This window comes from Lynx canadensis, chromosome D3, assembly GCF_007474595.2.
Source record: "Lynx canadensis isolate LIC74 chromosome D3, mLynCan4.pri.v2, whole genome shotgun sequence".
Classification (NCBI taxonomy): domain Eukaryota; kingdom Metazoa; phylum Chordata; class Mammalia; order Carnivora; family Felidae; genus Lynx; species Lynx canadensis.
This window is the reverse complement of record NC_044314.2, coordinates 50,289,438-50,312,632: the sequence shown is the minus strand read 5'-3', so window position 1 is coordinate 50,312,632 and position 23,195 is coordinate 50,289,438. Positions and strand designations below refer to the sequence as shown.

General features: G+C 35.3%; 1 protein-coding gene across 3 annotated transcripts in view; it reads left to right on the top strand.

Annotated features, from left to right (window-relative positions):
• Nucleotides 1-23,195, top strand: part of GREB1L (GREB1 like retinoic acid receptor coactivator) — a 175,982-nt gene that overhangs the window by 8,961 nt on the left and 143,826 nt on the right. For all 3 annotated transcript variants that reach the window (XM_030336350.1, XM_030336349.1, XM_030336351.1), the window contains exon 2: nucleotides 11,239-11,346. The gene's annotated coding sequence lies outside the window, so the exon portion shown is untranslated. The remainder of the gene's footprint in view (nucleotides 1-11,238; nucleotides 11,347-23,195) is intronic.

Here is a 23,195-nt window from a genome sequence, read left to right as displayed (position 1 = left end):
AGTTGAGTTTCAGAACTTCTTCATACATTTTGGATACTAACCCTTTATCAGATATGTCATTTGCAAATATGTTCTCCCATTCAGTAGGTTACCTTTTAGTTTGTTGATTGTTTCCATTGTGCAGAAGCTATTTTGATGTAATCTCAATAGTTTATTTTTGCTCTTGTTTCCCGTGCCTCAGGATACATATCTAGAGTGATGTTATTACAGCCAATGTCAGAGAAATTGCTGTCTGTGGTCTCTTCAAGGATTTTTATGGTTTCAGGTCTCATGTTTAGATCCTTGATGCATTTTGAGTTTATTTTTTGTGTACAGTGAAAGAAAGTGGTCTAGTTTCATTTTTTTGCATGTAGCTGTCCAGTTTTCCCATCACCATGTATTGGAGAGACTTTTTTCCCATTGTATATTCATTCTTCCTTTATCAAAGATTAACTGACCATATAATTGTGGGTTTATTTCTTGGCTTTCTATTCTATTCTGTTGATCTATGTGTCTGTTTTTATGCCAGCATCATGTCATGTTTTAATTACTATCACTTTGTAATAAACTTGAAATCTGGAATTGTGATACCTTTGCTTTTGTTTTTCTTTTTTCAAGATTGCTTTTACTATCTGGGATCTTTTGTGATTCCATATAAATTTTAGGATTCTTCTGTGAAAAATGCTGTTGGTGTTTTGATAGGGATTGCATTAAATCTATAGATTACTTTGGGTAGTATAGACATTTTAACAATATTTGTTCTTCCAACCCATAAGTATGGAATGTTTTTCTATTTGTTTATGTCATCATCAATTTCTTTCATCAGTGTTTTATAGCTTTTAGAGTACAGGTCTTTCACTTCTTTGATTAAGTTTGCTCCTGGGTATTTTATTATTTCTTTGTGCAATTGTAAATGGGATCTTGTTTTACATTTTATTTATGTATTTGTTTTTAAATTTACATCCAAGTTAGTTAGCATATAGTGCAATAATGATTTCAGGAGTAGAATCCAGTGATTCCCCTACATATAACACCCAGTGCTCATCCCAAAAAGAGTCTTCCTTAATGCCCCTTGCGCATTTAGTCCATCCCCCAACCCACAACCCCTCCATCAACCCTCAGTTTGTTCTCTGTATTTAAGACTCTCATATGTTATGTCCCCCTCCCTGTTTTTATATTATTTTTGCTTCCCTTCCCTCATGTTCATCTGTTTTGTATCTTAAATCTGTTTCACATATGAGTGAAGTCATATGATATTTGTCTTTCTCTGACTAATGTTGCTTAGTATAATACACTCTAGTTCCATCCACGTTGTTGCAAATGGCAAGATTTCATTCTTTTTCATTGGTGGGTAATACTTCATTATATATATGTGTACCATATCTTCCTTATCCATTCATCTGCTGATGGACATTTCGGCTCTTTCCATACCTTGGCTATTGTTGATAACTCTGCTATAAACATCGGGGTGCATGTGCCCCTTCAAAATAGCACACCTGTGGGATTGTTTTCTTAATTTCTCTTTTTTTGCTGCTTCATTATAGAAATGCAGTGGATTTCCATACATTGATTCTGTATCTTCCAACCTTACTGATTTATCAGTGTTAGTAGTTTTTTGGTGGAGTCTTTAGGGTTTTCTATATATAGTAATATCATCTGCAAATAGTGAAAATTTTATTTCTTCCTTACCAATTTGGATGCCTTTTGTTTTTTTTAATTTAATTTTTTTAAATGTTTATTTTATTTTATTTTGCGAGTGAGTGAGTGAGCGAGGGAAGGGCAGAGAGAGAGAGGGAGAGAGAGAAATCCCAAGCAGGCTCTGCACTGTCAGCATAGAGCCTAACATGGGGCTCGAACTCACCAACTGTGAGATCATGATCTGAGCCCAAACCAAGTGTCGGGTGCTTAACCAACTGAGCCACCCAGGTGCCCACCTTTATCTGTTTTTATTGTCTGATTGTTATGGCTAGGATTTCCAGTACCATGTTGAATAAAAGTGGTGAGAGTAGACATCCTTGTCTGGTTCCTGACCTTAGGAGAAAAGCTCTCAGTTTTTCTCCACTGAGTATGATGTTAGCTGTGGGTGTCATATAATAATTCTTATAGATAATAAAGTTTTCTTGGACTGTCTCTAATGAGCTTCTCATTCTTGTGCTAGCCCTGCATTTTAAATTATTAAATTATTCAAACAGTATTTATGAGTACCTGCTCTGTAGGAGGGCACTACAATAGGTGCTGCGATATCAATAATAGGCAAAAACAGAAAAACATAGTCCCTACCTTCATGTAACTTAGAATTTAATAGGGAAGACAAACATTAATACACAAGTTATATAGCTCATCAGTGAATTAAATGCTGGTAAGGATATGAATAAGGTCCTATGGGAGCTTTTAGCAAGGACTAAGGGGATCAAGGAAGCAATGCTTGAGATCTAAAGGATGAGGGGATTTATTTTTAAAAAAAAATTTTTTTTTTCAACGTTTATTTATTTTTGGGACAAAGAGAGACAGAGCATGAACGGGGGAGGGGCAGAGAGAGAGGGAGACACAGAATCGGAAACAGGCTCCAGGCTCTGAGCCATCAGCCCAGAGCCTGACGTGGGGCTCGAACTCCCAGACCGCGAGATCGTGACCTGGCTGAAGTCGGACGCTTAACCAACTGCGCCACCCAGGCGCCCCAAGGATGAGGGGATTTAAACTGGCAAAATTAAAAGATAAGATGGGTGAAATTACCGGCAGAGGGAACATAGGTGTTTAAAGGCTGGTCAGTGTTGCTGGAGCACAACATTTAGGAAAAGAACAGTTCAGGATAAGGCTAGAGAGATGGGCAGGGATATTTACACTGTTGATTTTTATACTCAGAGTAATATAAAACCATGAAGGGCTCTAGCAAGGATTGACAGGTTATATTTGCACTGTAATGCAGAGAAATGATTGGAGAGCACCAGACAGGAGGCAAGGAGATCAATTAGGTAAGTTCGTGCTGTCTCTTGGCAGGAAACCTCAGGTCCCACCCCCAGAGCTGTTTTGAGGGTCCTTATAGCATGGTGACTGCCTTCTCCTAGAGCAAGTGATCCAAGAGGTCAAGGCAGAAACTGCAGTATCTTTTATGACCTTGGAAATCACAGGCTGTCATTTGTTTGGTATTTTAGTGATCGCACAAGTCAACCCTGATTCAGTGTGGGGGCGGGCATACACAGGAGACAAGAATCATTTAAGCCACCTTGGAAGATGGCTACAAAGACTAAACCTTGTGGAACTCCAACATTTCATTTCTGGGTGGTATATTGTGGGAGTGCAAAGGAAACTGAGAAGAAGCTAGGGAAGGAAGAATACCAGATGAAATCCAGCCGAAGAAAAGGAAATTTCAAGAAATCTACCAAGAGGGCATGTTAGAGGAGAGCCAAAAATATGTTCATTGGATTTAGTGACATAGATTTAATGACTGAAAGCTCTTTCCTCATGATATAATTTAACATTTATTTTGACTTACCTCCCCTTATAACTTTTATTGAAGAGACTTTTTCCCCATCTTTTTTTTTTAGTAATCTTTTAACATCCCTATGGATGTTTTCATAATGTTCCCCTAAAACTTTGATACTTTGAGTGGAATTGTGTTAACTTTATGATTTTGTTTGAGAAGCATATTTTTACAACAATTAGGTTTCTCTTTAAAACACCTAGCACATGTTTCAAAGGGGCACATGCACCCCGATGTTTATAGCAGAGCTATCAACAATAGCCAAGGTATGGAAAGAGCCGAAATGTCCATCAGCAGATGAATGGATAAGGAAGATATGGTATACATATATATAATGAAGTATTACCCACCAATGAAAAAGAATGAAATCTTGCCATTTGCAACAACGTGGATAGAACTAGAGTGTATTATATTAGGCAACATTAGTCAGAGAAAGACAAATATCATATGACTTCACTCATATGTGAAACAGATTTAAGATACAAAACAGATGAACATGAGGGAAGGGAAGCAAAAATAATATAAAAACAGGGAGGGGGACATAACATATGAGAGTCTTAAATACAAAGAACAAACTGTTGCTGGAGGGGTTGTGGGTTGGGGGATGGACTAAATGCGCAAGGGGCATTAAGGAAGACACTTGTTGAGATGAGCACTGGGTGTTATATGTAGGGGAATATGTATGGATTCTACTCCTGAAATCATTATTGCACTATATGCTAACTAACTTGGATGTAAATTTAAAAATAAATAAATAATGAAAAAGATGACGAATTAAAAAAAAATTAAAACCTCAATTCTACCTTACACTCAATAAACATTGTTGAATGACATTAATTGCTCTACCACTCTGAGATTAAATCTGTAATTTTAAAATAAAATAAAAATAAAAAAACACGTAGCACATTCCTCTATGTGTGTAAAATTTCACTTAAATCACCTAAATAAAGATTAGCAATTTAAAAAATGTTATCATATATCTGTCATTAAGTTGATCCCTGGGTATTATTTTTGTTGTTGCTACTGTGAATGGGATCTCTTCCCCTCCCCCATTACCACCATAATGTTTTCAATCTAGAAATGTATTTACTTTATTCCCCATTTTATAGATAAGAGGCCCAGAGAATATCGGGGACTGGGCTATGGTTATAGAGTGGGAGAGTTGGGGACTGCAGATTTTGAACATCTGAATTTTATTGTGCTACAATAGGAAATGAAGTTGCTTATCCAGTCAAACTTTATTAAAATTAATAGTCTCTTAAGTATTACCTTCTTTGTTTTTTTTTGTTTGTTTTCTATTTTTTTATTAAGTTTTTTTATTTTAATTCCAATATAGTTAACATACAGTGTTATACTAGTTTCAGGTGTATAATATAGTTATTTAACAATTCTATACATTACTTAGTGCTCATCATAATAAGTATCACTTTCTTTGTATCAGATTTCAAAGTAGTACTATACGTTTTATACCACATCTCCAGTTTTTAGCATTGTCAATTTGAAATACAGTGTCAGGACTTGAGAAACTGCCTCTCATCTCCATTCAATTCTCCCAAGACCTGATTCCTACCAGACAGGAACTATTTTTTCTTTGAGGTCTACATAGACCTAACAACCTATTGCACTGAGTAAATATTTAATGAAAATTGAATATTTCCTCTGTGGTGGATCAATTTACTCTTGTTGATTATCTGAAGAAAGCATTTTTTTTGTTTTTATTTTATGTCCTGTAGTAGGTTAAGAAATTTGTTTTCCTGAATATTGTTACTAATGCCAAAGTTTGTTTCAGTGATATAATCCATGTCTCTTAGTTGTTTTTTTTTAGCCGTCTATTTTTCCTGGTTTATTTATGCAATTTGAATTATTATGTTATCTCAAATACACGTGTGAGATTCATTGACTTGGTACCATGCAATAACGTCATTTGCTGTGAGGATTGTTTTTTCTTGAATTCATGGTAGTTGAAGAGCTCTGAAAATGAAAAATATTTGCTAATGAGGTATAAGGATGTTGATGGTACATTTTTTAATGGCAGAAATATAATTTTTATTGATAAATATCTCCAAAAACATAAAAAATTTTTAGTTGACAAAAATGTGTCTTTCTTGTATTTTTAACTATCAGCATATATTTAATTGTATTATTCAAAATTTTTCTTAACTGATTTTAGGTTTCAGTGAAATATATATTTGCCTGTGAGTCTTTAAATATATGAAGTTAGTGACATAACTTGAAAGTTTCAACTTGTAAAAATGAAATCACTATAGTGGAATCATTTAGTGCAAGTTGTTAATGTGGCATTCAATTGGAATTTATCAGAATCAATTAGAAAAACAAACTTCTCATTTAATGAAAAAAACAACAACAAAGAAAACAGGGAAAACTGTGCATATGTATTTCATCCTCTTTCCACACTAAGACGCATGTGAATGTAATTTTGAAATAGAGAATTCATGCATACTGACAAAATATCCTTCATTTTTAAGGAATAACTTCACTGTGTTTCACATTTGATGACTGCTGGGACCTATATTTCTATGTAAATAACTGTTGACATTGTTTGATGTTTATTTCACTAGAGGAAAATTGTATGATGACAGTTATAGTACATATTTGATAACAAGGGTAGGTAAGATAAATCAGTTGAGTCATAGTGGTCTGATATCTGTTTTTAAGGTCTTTTTGACCCAGGAGTGTATGACCTGTGAAATCTGTACTTTGTTGGATAAGATATTTTACAATGCAAGGATTTAAATTTAGATGAACATCACTGCAGGAAGTTGGCTGATGTGGCCAGAAACATTGAGTATCAAAGTATAAACTGGAAAAAGTTTAAGAAGTTCTGACAACAATTAACATATGTGAGAAGAGAGAAGCTAAAGAAAGTTTCTTTTCTTCCCCCACTTATAACAAAGAGAACCTGAAATTTAACCTGGTATTTTCAAAGCTCTAATTACTCAGCAGCATTCCATTTTGTGAAAGCTTTGCCAAGAAAATGTACCCAAATCTTGAGTTACAGACCGTTCTTGCATCTGATTGGAAGGGGCATAGGAGTTGTTTGTAAGGTTGCAGATCCAAAGCCGCACAAATGAAGGTTGAGACTTGGGGGAGGGTACGACTCAGGGAAGGGAAGTTTCGTAGACATTACAGCCTCTGTCCAGAGGCCAAATGGGAGATAAATCACCTCTGGCCACCTCTCTTATTATTGAAATGGTTCAGCCCTGGGGTTTAACTGAAGGACTTACAGGGTTTTGAAGTGCAAATAGGATGGTGAAGGGTAAACCCTTTTAGGGTTTCATTTTGATGGATTTTTTTCCTGTGTGGATTTCTGGCACTGACTGTGATCTGGAAGGGGCCCTTAAAAAAGAAAAGTTTTGTTTTGTTTTTGATCAATCAGGCAATAAGAACTTTCCACAGGGGTGTACTTTTCCTGCATGCATATCGATCCTATTGTGTTTAAAAGTAAGTCATTTAAGTGGGCTTTTTTTTGGGGGGGGGGAGCCTTCTGCAATGGAACTGTCATTTCAAGGTCACGTCTCTCTTTTTGGTATTAATGCCAAAATTTGAAAGTGTTGAATGATATGGTACTTTTGGATCAGTAATTCTGGGTGAATTACTTAGGATCATGGTGTGTTAAACAAAAAACAAAATGATCTGGTTTAAAGATCAAGTTTATATTAGAACAAGTCCTTTTTATATTGATAAGCAGTCTCTATTTAATCTTTTTCCCATTTAGTTACATAAATTGTGCATATTCATTTAATTATTTTGTATGCATTCTGTTTTGCCAGCATTAAAATAAAAACCAGAAAATTCTGAGATTCTGAAATATTTGCAGTATCTCATTTGTACAGATACACTGAAATGTTTGAGGAAATAAGAGAAACATTAAAAAAATGTTTAAAAAACAGATATGTTGATTTATCAGGTTGGACATTTTTCTGTTACCCCACAAATAGTTCAAACCCCGGAGATAAAATATCTTTTAAGTTTTATATTTTTTTAGTAAAATGGGACTGAGAGGACAGTCACTAGTGACTTCAAAGAAAAATAATTGTAACTAAAGGCTTTTTGTGCAAAAATTTTAAAGGAAAATTAAAATACTTGTATCAAAGAAATGCCACGGCAAATGCTTACATTTCTTTTTAGAAGTATAGTTGACAGAACTTTTCTTAAGCATTTCACTCTTTATTTTAGATTTAACATAAATATTTGTATCATTTACCTGGTTTGAAAATGATAATTTAGCTGTAGCAGAGATTTTTCTTCCTTGTTGCTTGATACCTATTATAAAAAACAGTTGTTAATCTCTGTAATTGACATTGATCACATGATGTTCTTAAGTGACCTTCAAGTCAGGTTTTGTTTTTCTATTCTTCAAAATTTTCCCTTCGCTGTATTTATGTAAATTTAGAGTTAAACTAAAGTTAAATGTTAGAATTTGCATTTACCTATTCCTGCATGAAGATTTTAAACAAGATGCTTAAAAAACGAAAAACAAAACCCTAGATGGCATCAGGCAGCATCCCTGTATCTACAGCGTCCCTGTCATTAGTTTGTTGCTGGGAGATGTTAATATAACCCTTCCTTTGTTAGAAAAGAGATCTGTAGCCCTTCCCAGAATCCTCTTGTTAACTGTCTTTTTAACCCAAGTTGGAAGTTGTCTGATGAATGAATGGTGAGCCATTTTTATGAGCTACACATACTGTTGACATTGTGTCACACGTTGCTTTTTAATTTCTAAATGTGTTTTTAATTTGCAAAGCATGCCTGTGCCTAGCAGTAGAATTGAGTCAGCATTTCTGAGTCCAGATATTGCTTTATGCAAGCAGGACAGGTCAGGCTTACAAATGCTCTGTCATAAGCCTTAGTTTTACTGAAACACACATGTGAATAAATTTCACTTCAAATATGGTTGAATAAAAGAAGATACTTGAGAAAGGCTCTTTTTCCCAAGAACTTCTCTTGCCTCTTGGCAAGTGAATTGCCCCAATATAAAGGCGTTGGGAGGGAAAAGTGAGCCTCGGAGTGAAAAGGCAATCCACAAATAATCACTCTTTTCTGCCTTTGATTTGTGTCAGATTTTGTGTGTGTGTGTGTGTGTGTGTGTGTGTGTGTGTGTGGCAATTGTTTTGTTTTGTTTTTTTTTCACTTAGAAGAGGTTTATGGTCCAGTGTCTGTCAAGTCAGCCCCTGTCTTAAGGTTGTAGTTGTATTTCTCTCTGGAGTTCCTAGAGGTGATGTTATCTTTTGTTCACTCAGCAGTGTGGTGGTTCCTGAGAGCATCTGTCACTTTAGGCATTACAAGATGGATGGGTCTCCAGTGAACTGCTGGTTGAAGCAAATGGTGAAAATAAGAAAAGACAAGGGGTTTCGGGGTCTGCAGAAAGGACAGACAACAAGGAAACACTGTTAGAAATCAAGAGTAAGCTGAGCAATAGAGAAAGAGAGAGCAAAGATGGATCATATGTCATTTTATAAACATCTTGGAAATCAGAGGCTTTTGGTGGCTACTGTGATCTGAGGGGCACGACTGCATCATGGTAAACAATTCTGTGCTTTGGATTTGCAAAATGTATTTGGACAGTTAAAAAAAGTCTGGGGGAAAATGTTGGGAAATTGCAATGATATACATTGTTTTATGTGACAATTTTGCTGTTTGAGAATTAGTAGTCTTAAAATGTAAAGATTTGAAATTTTTTATTTAAGAAATTTGTTTTCTTTAAAAAGTTTCCTTATATTTTTGCTTTTCTTTCTTTCCTTTTTTTCTTGTAAGCATTTGAGCAACTGTAGATATTAAAATGTTGGAAAAGTAATAACCACATAACCAACATCTTTACTGTTAAGTTTTTTGACATTTTTGCGGGGGATTCTGAAAAATCTATGCTCATGACTTAGTGAGACTGGGGGCATATTTTAAGTAAACTTCCAGTTAATTTAATGGTCCTTTGATGAAAGAAAGAAATATAATTGTTATTGATCTGTCAAAACAACATAGAAATTTTGTATTATACTTAGAAATTCAATTTGTTGGTGAAAGTCAAAATTTGTAAATTTGGACTGATGCAGAATCATTCCTGTGTAAAAGAAGGAACAGGAGAGAGGTTGGCCAGGGAGTAGGAAAGGGGAAGGGGAGCTGGGAGGATGTGGTTGAAAAAAATGATTTTGTCAAACTTTCTGGCATTAGTCTATGAAAAAGACCATAGGTTGAAAGGCAAAGAAATTAAGATGATTAGAAGCTTTAAGCTATACAAATGGTAGAGTCTCTTCCTTCTCTATGGGTGTAAATAATAGATGAAAGAGTAAGAGTGACAACAAAGGATCAGGTCGTTTAAGAGAATGTGTGCAGCCTGAATAGGGGTCTGTGGCCCAGGGCCAAAGGTCTTAGCTTTGAGTGTAATTAGAAGAAAATACAAAAATGTCATTACTAGCAGGTGAAGTGTGTAGCACGTGGCCAAAAATTAGCAATTTTAGACTCTGAAGCTATTGGAATTGGATTACTGACCTTTTTTAAAAATCATTAAGGTCCTTGTGGAGTCATATAGTTTCATTGGCAGTAATGCAGTTTGACCTTGTTGACCATATGGGGTAATCTTGGGTTTAGTTGTAGGTAGCAAGACTCCTGACTTACAAAAAGATGTCTATTTGTGGGTGGGTGGGTGGGAGATACATAAGTTTGAAAATCTGCGTCTTGCCCTTTTTTTAAAATTTTTTATATTTTTTTTGCGTCTTGCTTTTTAAATTGTTCTTTTGCCTGAAGACATTCTTCTGACAGTAGGAGAGGTAAGATAAAGATTTTTATTTCAAAATCTAAAATGGTTTTCTCTTTTCTCTCTCTCACATTGGAATAAAAGGACAATAAAATGAAAACTGTCTTTAGAAAGCATAAGTTAATATTACTTTTAATATTTTAGTGCTATAAATATGCATATTGAAATTAGTATATTCTTAGGAAAGTCCCCTTTTGTTTTCCTTTAGACACAATAACACAGGAATAGAAATATTTCTAAGTTACATATTAAAATCATTGACAAATAGTTTTTATTTCACTTGATATTTTATAACTGTATTTCCTGTTTTTCACCCAATAGTTTATTTTGAACATAATCTACTTAAAGGAGAGAATAATATGTACCCTATAATTTTCAACCAGTTATATGTAATTATAATTATTTAGTTTAGTTACTTCTAGAAATACACTACTCAAAAGGGTAGAAAACAGTAGCTCTTTTTCTTCTTGCAGTCTCTCTTTCTCAGAGATTATTAAAGCATTAGTTTCAAAAAGTAGAAAAATTATTTTAAGCAATATGAGTTATGTCTTCAATTTTTGATAGTTCTTTGAGGAGATAAATTTTGGCTGAGAATCAGAGATTATGAAATTCAAACTCCCTAGAATAAGAAAACTGCCTTTCATTATTTTCATTCCTAAAATAAAAATAGTCTGTGGGGCTTTTAGCATGTGGTAACACTTGTGGAAAATGCAGACTTGACAGATTTATTCAATTTAGTAGGATGAAGAGGGGGAAATATTAAGAACAAGAGAAATTATTTTTGAGTGTATGTAATTAAGAATGATTATTTGGGAATATTTAAGATGGAGGAATATCTGTATTTGCCAGTTATGAGGTATATGGAGTTACATGAGACTTTGATAATTCATTTCTAATTGTAATTTTTGTAGAATTGTAAATATTTAAATAATTTTCTTCTGGAATGTAATGAATTTGGAAATTAATTCATATCTTTACATATATTTTTATTTTTTTTATGTTTTTGCAGGTGCAAAAAAGCTTTAAACAAGTAAAATCTAGACAACAGGCTCCCTGAAGTATTGACAGCCCAACTTAATCATGACCGTGATTCAAAAATGTTAATAAATAAACCAAGGTATTGTACAATTATAGTATCCCCCCAAATTTTTCAAGATCAAATTTGTTTTAGGAAGTTATATTTAGAATTTAAATAAAGTTATTGTATTTGGTTCTTCAACTGATTAAGGAGATATTTTCTATGAGCTCTTCTTCCATTTCCTCTCCTCTGCTTTCCTCTCCCCTCCCCCATCCTCTCCACACACACAAAAAAAGGGGGCAAAAAACCTTATTCAGCAATAAGCTTTTGCTTACTCAGTATTGCTGGATAATTATTTTTTTCTGACAACAGCCTTTGTGTTGTATTTCCTGTATACCTAAATTAATATAAGAATTCAGTTTTTGATTCCTCTTTGCTGTGGTTTTTATTTTTTTAAGTTGTCTAATAAGAGAGACATCTAGATTATTGGCATCTGCAGAAAAACCCAAACGGTATGTAGTGACCGTATAAAAATTATCATATAACACTATCCTGAGATATATGTTTTAAAAGGTTTTTTTCCCCTATTTTTAGGAGGCTTTTAATTTAGAAAAGGAAAAGGCAATACTGGTTTTTTTCTCCCTACATCAAAGAAAATTAAAAGTTGGCTTGGAATTAAGGATTTAGGGATGCTGTTTAAGGAACTCTTATCTATCAGGGCATAGCCCAAGACTGTCTTTCCTTTCGTACGTCACAATGTGTTTGAGTAGCCTGGCATTTCCAAGAAAGGGCAAAGATCTTTTCCTCGTGCTGAATCCTTTTGAGGCCAAAAAGAACAAGAGGGTCATTGCCACTTCAGCGTGGTCCCTGTTTGTGCCTTCGTGACCATGCAGACCCTGGAACCTAGTGTTGGCTTAACATTTGGGCCTGGAACATCTGGAAAATGATCAGAGAAGGAGCAGAGGAGACAGAAGAGTGGAGAACGGTTTTGTTACACCAGGTGCTAGGAGTTAGCAACATCCCCTGTTTGATATGGGAGGCAAATTCTGTGGGCCTGGAGTTAGGCTTCAACAATTGAAGAGGTCAAAGGACAGCTGAGTGGGGTCAGTGAGACACCACGGGGTGTATTTTGTTACTCAGTAAAAGGAGCAGCCTCCTAAAACCTTAAAGGATTCTCTTGAAAATCTGTGTTGTGAAAAGGTTTTATGAGTCTCATGGCAAAAACTCCTGATTTATCTAAGGAATGCTTGCTTTTGTCTAATGGTAGGATAATCCTTACCAAATGTTGGCAACTAGCATAAGAGTCAATATAGGTCTGAAAGAACAGTGAGGGTTTGAAGTGTACTTCACTTTCCAAAATGTTTATCATTTTAATGTTTGTCTCTCAGTGAAGAATTTTGCACTGTTGAATTACCACCCTTTTCTTTCCTCGGAGCTGAAAGTGGGGGGGTGGGAGGGAGACGGGTAAGGTGGAGCCTACATTAATTTAAAAATTATTCTAACAAGATTTTGACTGATCTATAAACAGGATATTATATACCTTTAACAACACCAAGACGTGTGAACTCTAAAAAGTTTCCTTAGAATTTATTTTAATGTATAAAGAAAATAAATGACACATGAAATATGTTTCTAGATTACAGAAGATGTTTTAAAAATTTAGTTGTATTTCATAGAAGTGGGTATCAGTTGATGAATAATCATAAACCTGTGTTTCTCCCTGAATGTGTTTCTTGTCCATTTTAGTAGAAAGAAGAAAATCAATGTCAGAGTCAAGAATAGAGAATGGGAAAAGAAATATAGTAAAGGATTTTTCTCTTAGAAGGGAAATGGGAAAGTGGGGGCTGGGGGGCGGAATCTGCATGTTGTGAGAGCTCTCCTTACCAGAGCCCAGGACCTCAAGATACCATTTCCATGATTATGGGTACCTTTGAAAGGTCTTGGCCACTTGGCAGGTAGTAAAAGAGGACTGTTAGAGGAATTTGGCAGTATTTGGATGTTCCAGTTGATATGCTATATACATGTACAAACACATAGAGAGTATATGTTACTATATATATAGTAAGAGAAAGATTAAATGATGAGTAGTGTGTAACAGGCTTTGTTAAGCATTTTCTTACTAATTTGTGAGTTTACAATATTTGTGATTTTTTTCAATTTCTGTTAACAATTACTCGTTTTGGAGCAACATATACATAAATGTAAGACTTAGTGTGCTTAGTGTCTATTTTCTCAAGGTTAAAGTGCCTTTCAACAACTAATTTAGAAACCTAAGTGTAGTGACTGATAATTGCCTAGAGAAAACCCACAGCTGTTTAAGTAGCATTGAAATTGTGGCAAAACTGACAAATACAATTAGCAATGTTAATAAGATAAGAAGGTGGAAAGATGGGCAGATGACAGAGTGGAAAGATGAAGGTAGCAGGAGTTAACAAATCCATATAAGAACACAATGTTCACAGTTGCTTTGTATTTCCAGCACTGTCTCTTCTAAGTTAAGTCTTTTTACTACTCTATGAATTAGCAGCAGAATGGGTGTTTTGCAAATTAAATTCAGATATATTTGTTCAGTCCCTAAGTCACATCTAATTTTGAAAGAACATAGCTGTTTGGTGGTCATATCTAAAAACAATCAAATTTTGCTGATTCTAAAGAGGCCCAATTTTCTGTGTGGTGCTTTTTAGAAGTCAATTTTAAATGTACTTCTGTTGTACTGTAATTACCATGAGTGGGATTACCCTACTTTGCACCCTTATAATTCTTATTGGCCATCTCAATACATTACAAAAGAGACCAAAGCAAGCCCTGTTTCTGGATCCAGGGACCCAGTATTACCAAAACAAAACAAAACAAAAACCTGCAGAAGTCTTCAATGTATTATTACTGATTGTATTTATCTGGTTAATGTTTATAGCCCACTTTGTAGACAACTTCTTGGGAAAAATAAGTGGCGATTGGAAATAAGAGAAATTAGGTGAATGTTATATGAAAAAGATTTAGTCATCTGTACTGTTCCCATTATACTTTTTAACGCATCCAGTGAAATTTGGAAAATTATTGTGGTATCTTTTGAAATTCTACTCTGCATTTGAGAAATTGGTTTTTGCCTCTGGTGTTTTACGTAGATTTGAATAATTGGTGTGATAAATCCACACAAGTTTGTTCTCTGAAACCGTAGAGACTGAACTCTCTGAGTGTGGCAGCCTTGATGGATGCGGTAAACCACACTTTGGAAGCATTTCTCGTTATTTAATGTTTTCTGTTCTGGATTATTGACTCTTCTCCCTGTTGAAAAATTGGTCTCTGGTGACATGGTAGAGGTCACACATTGCCTATTATTGTTTTGCTTCTTTGATCTTACACAGGGATTGCCTCTGGTAATTATACTAGTTCCAGAGAGTCTCCATGAGATGTGTTTATTTTACAGAAGAATTTCTGGTATTTCAAGGAAGAAAGTAAAGATTTCTAGTAGTAACATGTGACTCTTTGTTACAAAGAAAAAAATAGCATCATACTTTATCTTTTAATTATGACACTTTTTAATAATTGTGAAATTAGTTGGCATATTACAGTAATTATTTCCATAACAATTTAAGACATATTTCATATCCATAAGTATATTGGTAAAATGGTTAATTTTAGAATAAAGTTACTAGGGCTGGGTTTTTATTTCAGTACCTAAAATACTTTTGGCTTCAGAAACTGTCAAAAGAGATTGATCTAGATTTAAATGTACAGAACTGTTTAAAATGGTTGGAAATTTCATCTTTTAATCTATTTGCATTTTCCAAAGTTTTCAGCAAAGAGGATGAATAAAAATGAAATAAAACACTTTTGTTTTGAATGCATGATTAGCTTTGTGCTTTTTTGAAATGTGCTTGGGAAGCAATAATATCTCTTTAAACTCATTTAATGTATAATTAGATTAGACACACAAAAAGCTCAATGTATTCTTTGTTTGTTTGTTTGTTTGTTTACTCATTCTAATTTTAAACAAAATATTTCCCCTAAGAACTCACAGTCTAATGGGGGAGTCAGACAGACACTAGACCCAACTAATTATAATCAAGAGCAACAAATGTCAATTTCAAAGACTAAATGAAATGCAAAAACAGACAAAAGAGAAATGTGAATATATGCTTGCTTTTAGTTTTGGATTATGTATAGATTGTGAGAGTTTGCAAGAACCATGTTTGATTTCCTTGTCATTATCACTATCATCGGCAAATATTTTTAATAGAGAAAAGGTATGTGAACAGTAATGCTATATAACAAGTAATGTTCTTTTTATTTTCATGTTTCAAGTTTTTATTTAAATTGTAGTTAATTAGGGGTGCCTGGATGGCTCAGTCGGTTGAGCAGCCAACTTCAGCTCAAGCCATGATCTCACGGTTCATGAGTTGGAGCCCCGTGTTGGGCTCTGTGCTGACAGCTCAGAGTCTGGAGCCTGCTTCAGATTCTGTGTCTCCCTCTCTCTCTCTGCCCCTCCCCCCTTTCTCTCACACTCTCTCTCTCAAAATAATAAACAAAAAAATTAAATTCTAGTTAATATATAGTGTAATATTGGTTTCAGGAGTAGAATTTAGTGATTCATCATTACGAGTAATTTTCTTTTATTTTTTAATATTTATTTATTTATTCTGAGAGAGAGAGAGAGAGAGCAAGCACAACATGCAAGCAGGGAAGGCGCAGAGAGAGAGGGAGAAAAAATATCCCAAGCAGGCTCTACGCTGTCAGTACAGACCCCTACATGGAGCTCGAACCTGCAAACTGGGAGATCATGGCCTGAGCTAAAGTCGAATGCTCAATCAATTGAGCCACCGAGGTGCCCCTACCAGTAGTTTTCTTATACAAAGTCAAAGAATCTGAGAACTGTGAGGGACAGTAATAATTTATATATGTGACTGTAAAATTTCTTAATAAATGACCAAGTAACTTGTCCAATATCATAGAGGTAGTGGGAGTGGGATTTGAATTAAGGTCATCTGACTCTACAGCCTATGTGCTTACCCACTTCACTTGTAGGATTTCTATAAATGTTGCCTGGCTGCGTGGATAACTGTTAAAGTTTGGAGAGGGGGTGACAACATCTATAAAGTAAAAAGGTAACAAAACTGACAAGTTACATGAAGTTGTCCTTTTAGTACTATGTCTGGCACGCAATCAATAAATTGGGCCTTAAAAGCAAAAACCTCACACTAAAACCAACTATACACACACACCACAAACAGAATGTATCATTTTTATGCTCACCTTTTTTCTATGTCCAATAGCATGTTTTAGTGGGGAAAAAAACACGGGGTTTTTAGTCTAAATTTGAATCCTAGTTCTATCATTTATAAACTAGATAAGCTTAGGTTGTTGCAAAAAATAAATTGTTCTGTCCACCTGTCCCTTGTTCTGAGTTTGCTTGTTTCCATGTGGTTTCTTGTTCCTTCATCCTATAAATGCAAGTTAGCTATAGGGGTTTGACTATATTCACTACACCCATTGGCAGAAGTACTTTCTACAGTGTGTGTGCTTCCTTTTCTCTCTTATGGGGAGGCTCATGGCGTCTCATGGCTTGACTATTAGTGATACTAAACTTGAGCAGTGAGCTCAGGAGATGTCAGCCTGACCCCTCTATTATAGAGTTCCCCCATTATCATTGAGTAAATGAATTTTGCATCAAGGGTTGCAAATTGGTAATTTTATAATTCTGTCATTCTTTCCACATTTATTAGCTGAAATTCTTCATTAAAAATATTAAAAGTCTCATAACCAGGACAATTTGGTTACTCTGAAGTACAGAAAGAGCAAAATAAATATTTCCTTCTTTCCTTTTCCTTTTTGCAGCATTCACTTAGATGATTTATTTGGGTTGTATTGTTGTTGTTATTTTTCCCCAAGCAGAGCTCTCTTCTTCACCTTGAGTAGCAAAAATTAATTTGTGAGTTTTCATATTTTAAATATGCTTCACTCCATTGAATTAGTTCTCTTTTATGTTCAATTTCTCTAGTCTTTGGTCTATGGGGACATTTCATATTGACTCATGTCTTTTGACATGATCCATCACCCCTCAATAGCTTCTTTGCTCTTTGTTCAAGGCTCCTCTTGTGTATTTCCTGCGTCAGACCTGGAATTGGCTATAACTTCAAGGAGCTTTGATGCTTTTCAGTGGGGAATGGTAGTAGAAAACCACAATCAGGGTACTAGGAAGTGCTTATTGTTACTGAATTGTCATTGCTTCTCAGACTTCAGTAGACAATTCTTGGAAATACAAATCTAAAATATTTTTTAAATAAATTATTAGTTTAAAAAATATATATACCCATCTATCTTTTGCATAGACTGTCTTGCTGTTAAAATTAGATTAACCCTGAAGTAGTATCTTAGATTTTCTTTTAGCATGTACATGATTTTTTTTAAATCAGTGTTTTTCTTGTTCTTTCTTGTCATTAACTGTAATGATCCTTTTCCCCTATACATTTTATTTTTTTAATGTTTATTTATTTATTTTGAGAGAGAGGGAGATAGCAAGGAGGGGAGGGGCAGAGAGAGAGAGAGACAGAGAGACAGAGAGAGAGAGAGAGAGAGAGAGAATCCCAAGCAGTCTCTGATGTGGGGTTCAATCCCACGAACTGTGAGATCATGACCTGAGCCAAGATCAAGAGTCCGATGCTTACCTGACCTAGCCACCCAGGTGCCCCTCCCCCCATACATTTTAAAGTTAATGTTTATCTTCTCCACATAATTGGTATTAAAAGTCAGCTTTTATAAACAGCCAAGTGTAGTACCTTGAAAATATTTATTCGTGGTCAAAAGAGGAACTTGTTGAGGGAGATGGTTGGGCCAATACCAGTATATCAAAACTGGGGGGAAATAGTTTGGAGTAATTATGATAGAAAGTAGTAGTGGAAACTCCAAATCTTGATGAGAGGTTCTCAGTCTAAGTGCTGGAATGATCTGGATTTTCCCTGGAATCTTGAAGCACCAGGAAAAGGTGAAGAGTGTTCACTTTGCAAACCCAGCTATTAAGTAATAAGCCTGTTTTAAACTGCTTGTGTTCAAGGATAGTCATAGAGTTGGGATTAGCTCACGTGCTATATGATATTTTCCTTTTCCTTTATTATATTATGCTATAATACTGTTCATTACTTTAAAAATTAGAAGACATTAATAAGACAAAAAAGATAGGTTTTTTTGTTTGTTTGTTGTTGTTTTTTTGTTTGTTTTAAGTAGGCTCTGCCTAACGAGGGGCTCAAACTCAGGACCCTGAGATCAAGAGTCACATGCTCTACTGATTGAACCAGGCAGGTGCCCCCCAAAAAAGACAGTTTAAAAACCACACAGTATCAATAGATAAACATTACTAATAGATTATTGTGTGTACTTCCCAGGTTTTTGTGTTTTTATAAACATAAGAAAAGTTGTGTTTATAAAATTTCCAGTAAATTCATATCATATTATTAAGGTCAGATTTTTTTTTCTTCTACCTACCTGGATTAAGTGGTCTGCTTCAGATGGAAGAGGGTAATAGAAATTAAATTGTGTTACTTTTTCAAAAGTAATATATTGGACCATATCTCAAATCTAGTACTTTTTAAAAAACTGATTTGAGAAGAAAGTCAAGGAAGATATACTCTCAGGTTCCTTCTTTCTTTTTATCATTTGAGTTTTAGGAAACTTTTTCTTGTTCTTAATAGAAGAAGAAACTTTTTTAGACGGGGAAATATTGGAGGGAAATAAGTTATATAAATATTCCTAATATTTTAGGGAGTTGATAAGAATGTTTTTGATTTCTAGACTTGCCACATAATGGATTAATGAAACATGACTGAGTCTTCCAAAATTGGAAGAAATGGGAAGAAAAAGGGTATGGACAAGAGAGTTCTCAAAATCAGGGGACACGCAACCCATGCATCAGATACTTTGGAGTCCAAGGGCGGGCCTATGCTTCCTTCCTTATATGTGTGTATTTATTCTTTGTTAAATAATTTACCCTTTGTTTGTCTTTCCCTTTCATCTAATACAGGGAGGTTTGGGTCTTTTTATTCAGGGGAGGGATAGTTTTATTTTGCTTTAAAATTTTTATTTAATGTTTATTCATTTTTGAGAAACAGAGAGACAGAGTGTGAGTGGTGAAGGGGCAGAGAGAGAGGGAGACACAGAATCCGAAGCAGGCTTCAGGCTCTGAGCTATCAGCACAGAGCCCAACGTGGGGCTTGAACCCATGAACTGTGAGATCATGCCCTGAGCCAAAGCCAGACGCTTAACCAACTTAGCCACCCAGGTACCCCGGTTTTATTTTGTTTTGACTTTTTTTTTTTTTAATTTTTTTTTTCAGCGTTTATTTATTTTTGGGACAGAGAGAGACAGAGCATGAACGGGGGAGGGGCAGAGAGAGAGGGAGACACAGAATCGGAAACAGGCTCCAGGCTCTGAGCCATCAGCCCAGAGCCTGACGCGGGGCTCGAACTCACGGACCGCGAGATCGTGACCTGGCTGAAGTCGGACGCTTAACCGACTGCGCCACCCAGGCGCCCCTGTTTTGACTTTTTAAAATTATTGCTCGGCTTTGTGCCTATTAGCCCATATCTTATGCTAAAACTCTTTTTTCAGCCTTGTCTTCTTGCCACTGTGACATATACAGACAAGGACAAATAAGCAAACAAAAAAATTCTTCCTTGGGTTGTTCTGTTTTGTGTTTTTGTGGGTGTTTTGTTTGTTTTGGCAATTTAGTAATACTTTATAGAATACCCATTTACCCAATTAGATCATTATAGTAGGTGGTTAAACAGCTTAATGGTCTAAGTGATTAAGATAGCCTAAGAGAGCTGTTGTGTAGCCAAACTGACTAGATCCTACTCCTGTCTTTGCCATCTCCTTTTATTTGTCCTTGGGCAAATTCCTTAACTTTCCTAGGCCTCAATTCTCTTAAAAGGAGGCAATAGAGTATTATCTGGCAATTAGTAAGTTCTCCATGTTACCAGTATTGTAATTGTCCAAAGTAGAATGTTTCCTTTCACTTTTCTTAACAATGACAGCAAGGACCACCACCACCAGTAATATTAATGACAGCAACAACTATTATTATATCATCTGCCTGTTAGATGCCTACCATTGTGATAGGCACTTCACACATAAAGTTAACATTTGAAAAATAAGACTATGTATTCTGAAGTCTTATCTGATGCTTTAATTGTAAGAAGTGTTTGGGAAGCAACTGAAAGGAACATTTTCGTCCTGTGTCTTCTGTACTTGATAACTTCTATAAAAGTAATTACTACATTAATAATACAGTAACTATTAACCATGAAACACAATTACCTCATATTACCACAATTACCTAATAAATCCAACTTCAGGTCAGATAATGTAGAACTACTTTTCAGAATGAGTTGTACAACATACAAGAAGAAAGCAAACTTGCAATTTCTACATATATATGTATCTTTTATATATCTGGCTGACATTAAGGACTACAGACGCTGAGATGCTAATGGATACTCTTGTGACACTACAGAAATCTCTAAGAAAGAGATGGTATACAATATGGGCTCTTTCTGCACCACTAATTAATTGCTCAAAATGCAAATGGGATCAAGTACAAACCACCACACCATTGTGGTTTGGTGCCTTTCTGCTCTAGCCTTTTGCCTTTTCTACAGAAAGATAAAAGGGCTGGCATAGAACAGGCAGCTTCATTCACTGGAGGTTTTAGGAATAGGGACTGGAGAAGTAAGGAAAAGAGTAGCCTGGGAAACTGGTACCTGCTAATGGCTCCATGGCCTTTCCCCAATTCTCCTTTTTCTATTGAAAATGGAAAGGAGAAGGAATACAATTTGAGGGAAACCGCTTCTTGATCTGCAATGTTTTTATTTCCCTTTTGTCAAATGTTTCATGGTTAATAGTTACTGTATTATTAATGTAGTAAGTACTTTTATAGAAGTTATCAAGTACAGAAGACACAGGACGAAATGTTCCTTTCAGTTGCTTCCCAAACACTTCTTACAATTAAAGCATCAGATAAGACTTCAGAATACATAGTCTTATTTTTCAAATGTTAACTTTATGTGTGAAGTGCCTATCACAATTATTATACACTGACTTTTAGTGTATGTTATGCCATCTCAACTACTGGGGGCTCTTTGAGATTCAGAGGAAGGGAAGGCCAGTAGTCTAGGTAGATAATGCCAACAGTTTCAGTGACCCTAAATATCTTTTTAATTTTTTTAATGTTTTTATTTATTTTTTTGAGAGAGAGAGACAGTGTGAGTGGGGAGGGACACAGAGAGAGGGAGACACAGAATCCAAAGCAGGCTCCAGGCTCTAAGCTGTCAGCACAGAGCCCGACACGGGGCTCCAACTCACGAGCTGTGAGCTCATGACCTAAGCTGAAGTCAGACACTCAACTGAGCCATCAGGTGCCCCCAGTCACCCTAAATATTATAGCATATGATATTAAACATTTTTTTAATTGTTTATTTTTGAGAAAGAGAAAGAGCAAGCAGGGGAGGGGCAGAGAGAGAGAGAGAGGGACAGAGGATTTGAAGTAGGCTCCAGGCTCTGAACTGTCCATACAGAGTCTGAGGCAGGGCTCGAACTCATAAACTGCGAGATCATGACCTTAGCCAAAGTCAGATACTTAACCGACTGAGCCACCCAAGTGCCCCCAGTGACCCTATATCATATAGCATATGATATATTTTTTTATTTTTAAATGTTTGTTTATCTTGGGAGAGAGAAAGAGTGAGCAGGGGAGGGGCAGAGAGAATGAGGAACAGAGGATCCAAAGCAGGCTCCATGCTGACAGCACTAAGCCCAATGTGGGGCTCCACCTCAGGAACTATAAGATCATGACCTGAGCCGAAATCAGACGTTCAACTGACTGAGCCACATTCTTAATGTATTAAGAATACATTACACTAAAAAGGCTTCCTTGAACTCTACCCTTCTTTTGAGAGCATTGAACTGGAAATTGGGTAGCATTGAACTTGAACTGTAAAGGGAAGAACTCTGTACTCAGCACTAAAAAAGTCTGGGGTCAGTTTTATAATTCTTCATATTATCATTATTGTTTTTAAAATGTCCAGTTATGTTTTCATCTGGAATAATCAGTCTCTTCCTTTTACTCTTCCAACTGTTTCCTGGGTACTTCCCTTTGTCATCTTGAGTATTGCTAATGTTCTTATAGCATTATGTATATCCTCTATGATGGTGAAACATGATTATCCATTTTTATGCTGATTTAATATTTTTATTCAGCACAATATTTATTTGCCCTACATATACATATTTTTTATATTGCTCCTTAAACTATAAATCAAAGAGATTGAGATTATGTAGTCCTCCATGTACAATTGGGCATTTCTTTATTAAACTAAAAAAATCTCTTAGAGAATATAGTTTTCAATGATGAAAGGAAGGTAATTTGTTCAGCAGGTAATAGTTAAAAAGAGGCAAGATTTCCAGGCATTTGGTGCTCTGGAGAAAGGTCCACCTTTGAAGTTATTCCATTGTTCTCTATGGTTAAGAAATCCCATGGTTGACTGTGCTGGTAGTTTTCTCCCTTCAGCAAAAAAGAAAAAAAAAAGGTGAAATGGCTATTGAATTTTGACTTAGATGCATTAAATGGTAACACAACATATTTCTCCTGCAAACTCACCCTATTTTGATCATGTGTGGTCTTGAGCTTTAGAAAATTTAAATGTTTATAGTTGTCCTAATGGAGAGTCTTAGAAGGTTGGACAAAAACTTGGTGTTTCAGGAAAACTTTATTTGACAGAGTTTGTTGATTTTGCTTCTACTTATAACTTTTAATTGAGTATCATACATATTTTTGGGTATGTACTTTTTGAAAGAAAGGAACCTAATAATTGAAGAAATCTAGTTTATTTTTTCTAGTTTTACTGAGATAAAAGTGACATATAACATTGTATAAGTTTTAGGTGTACAATATGATGATT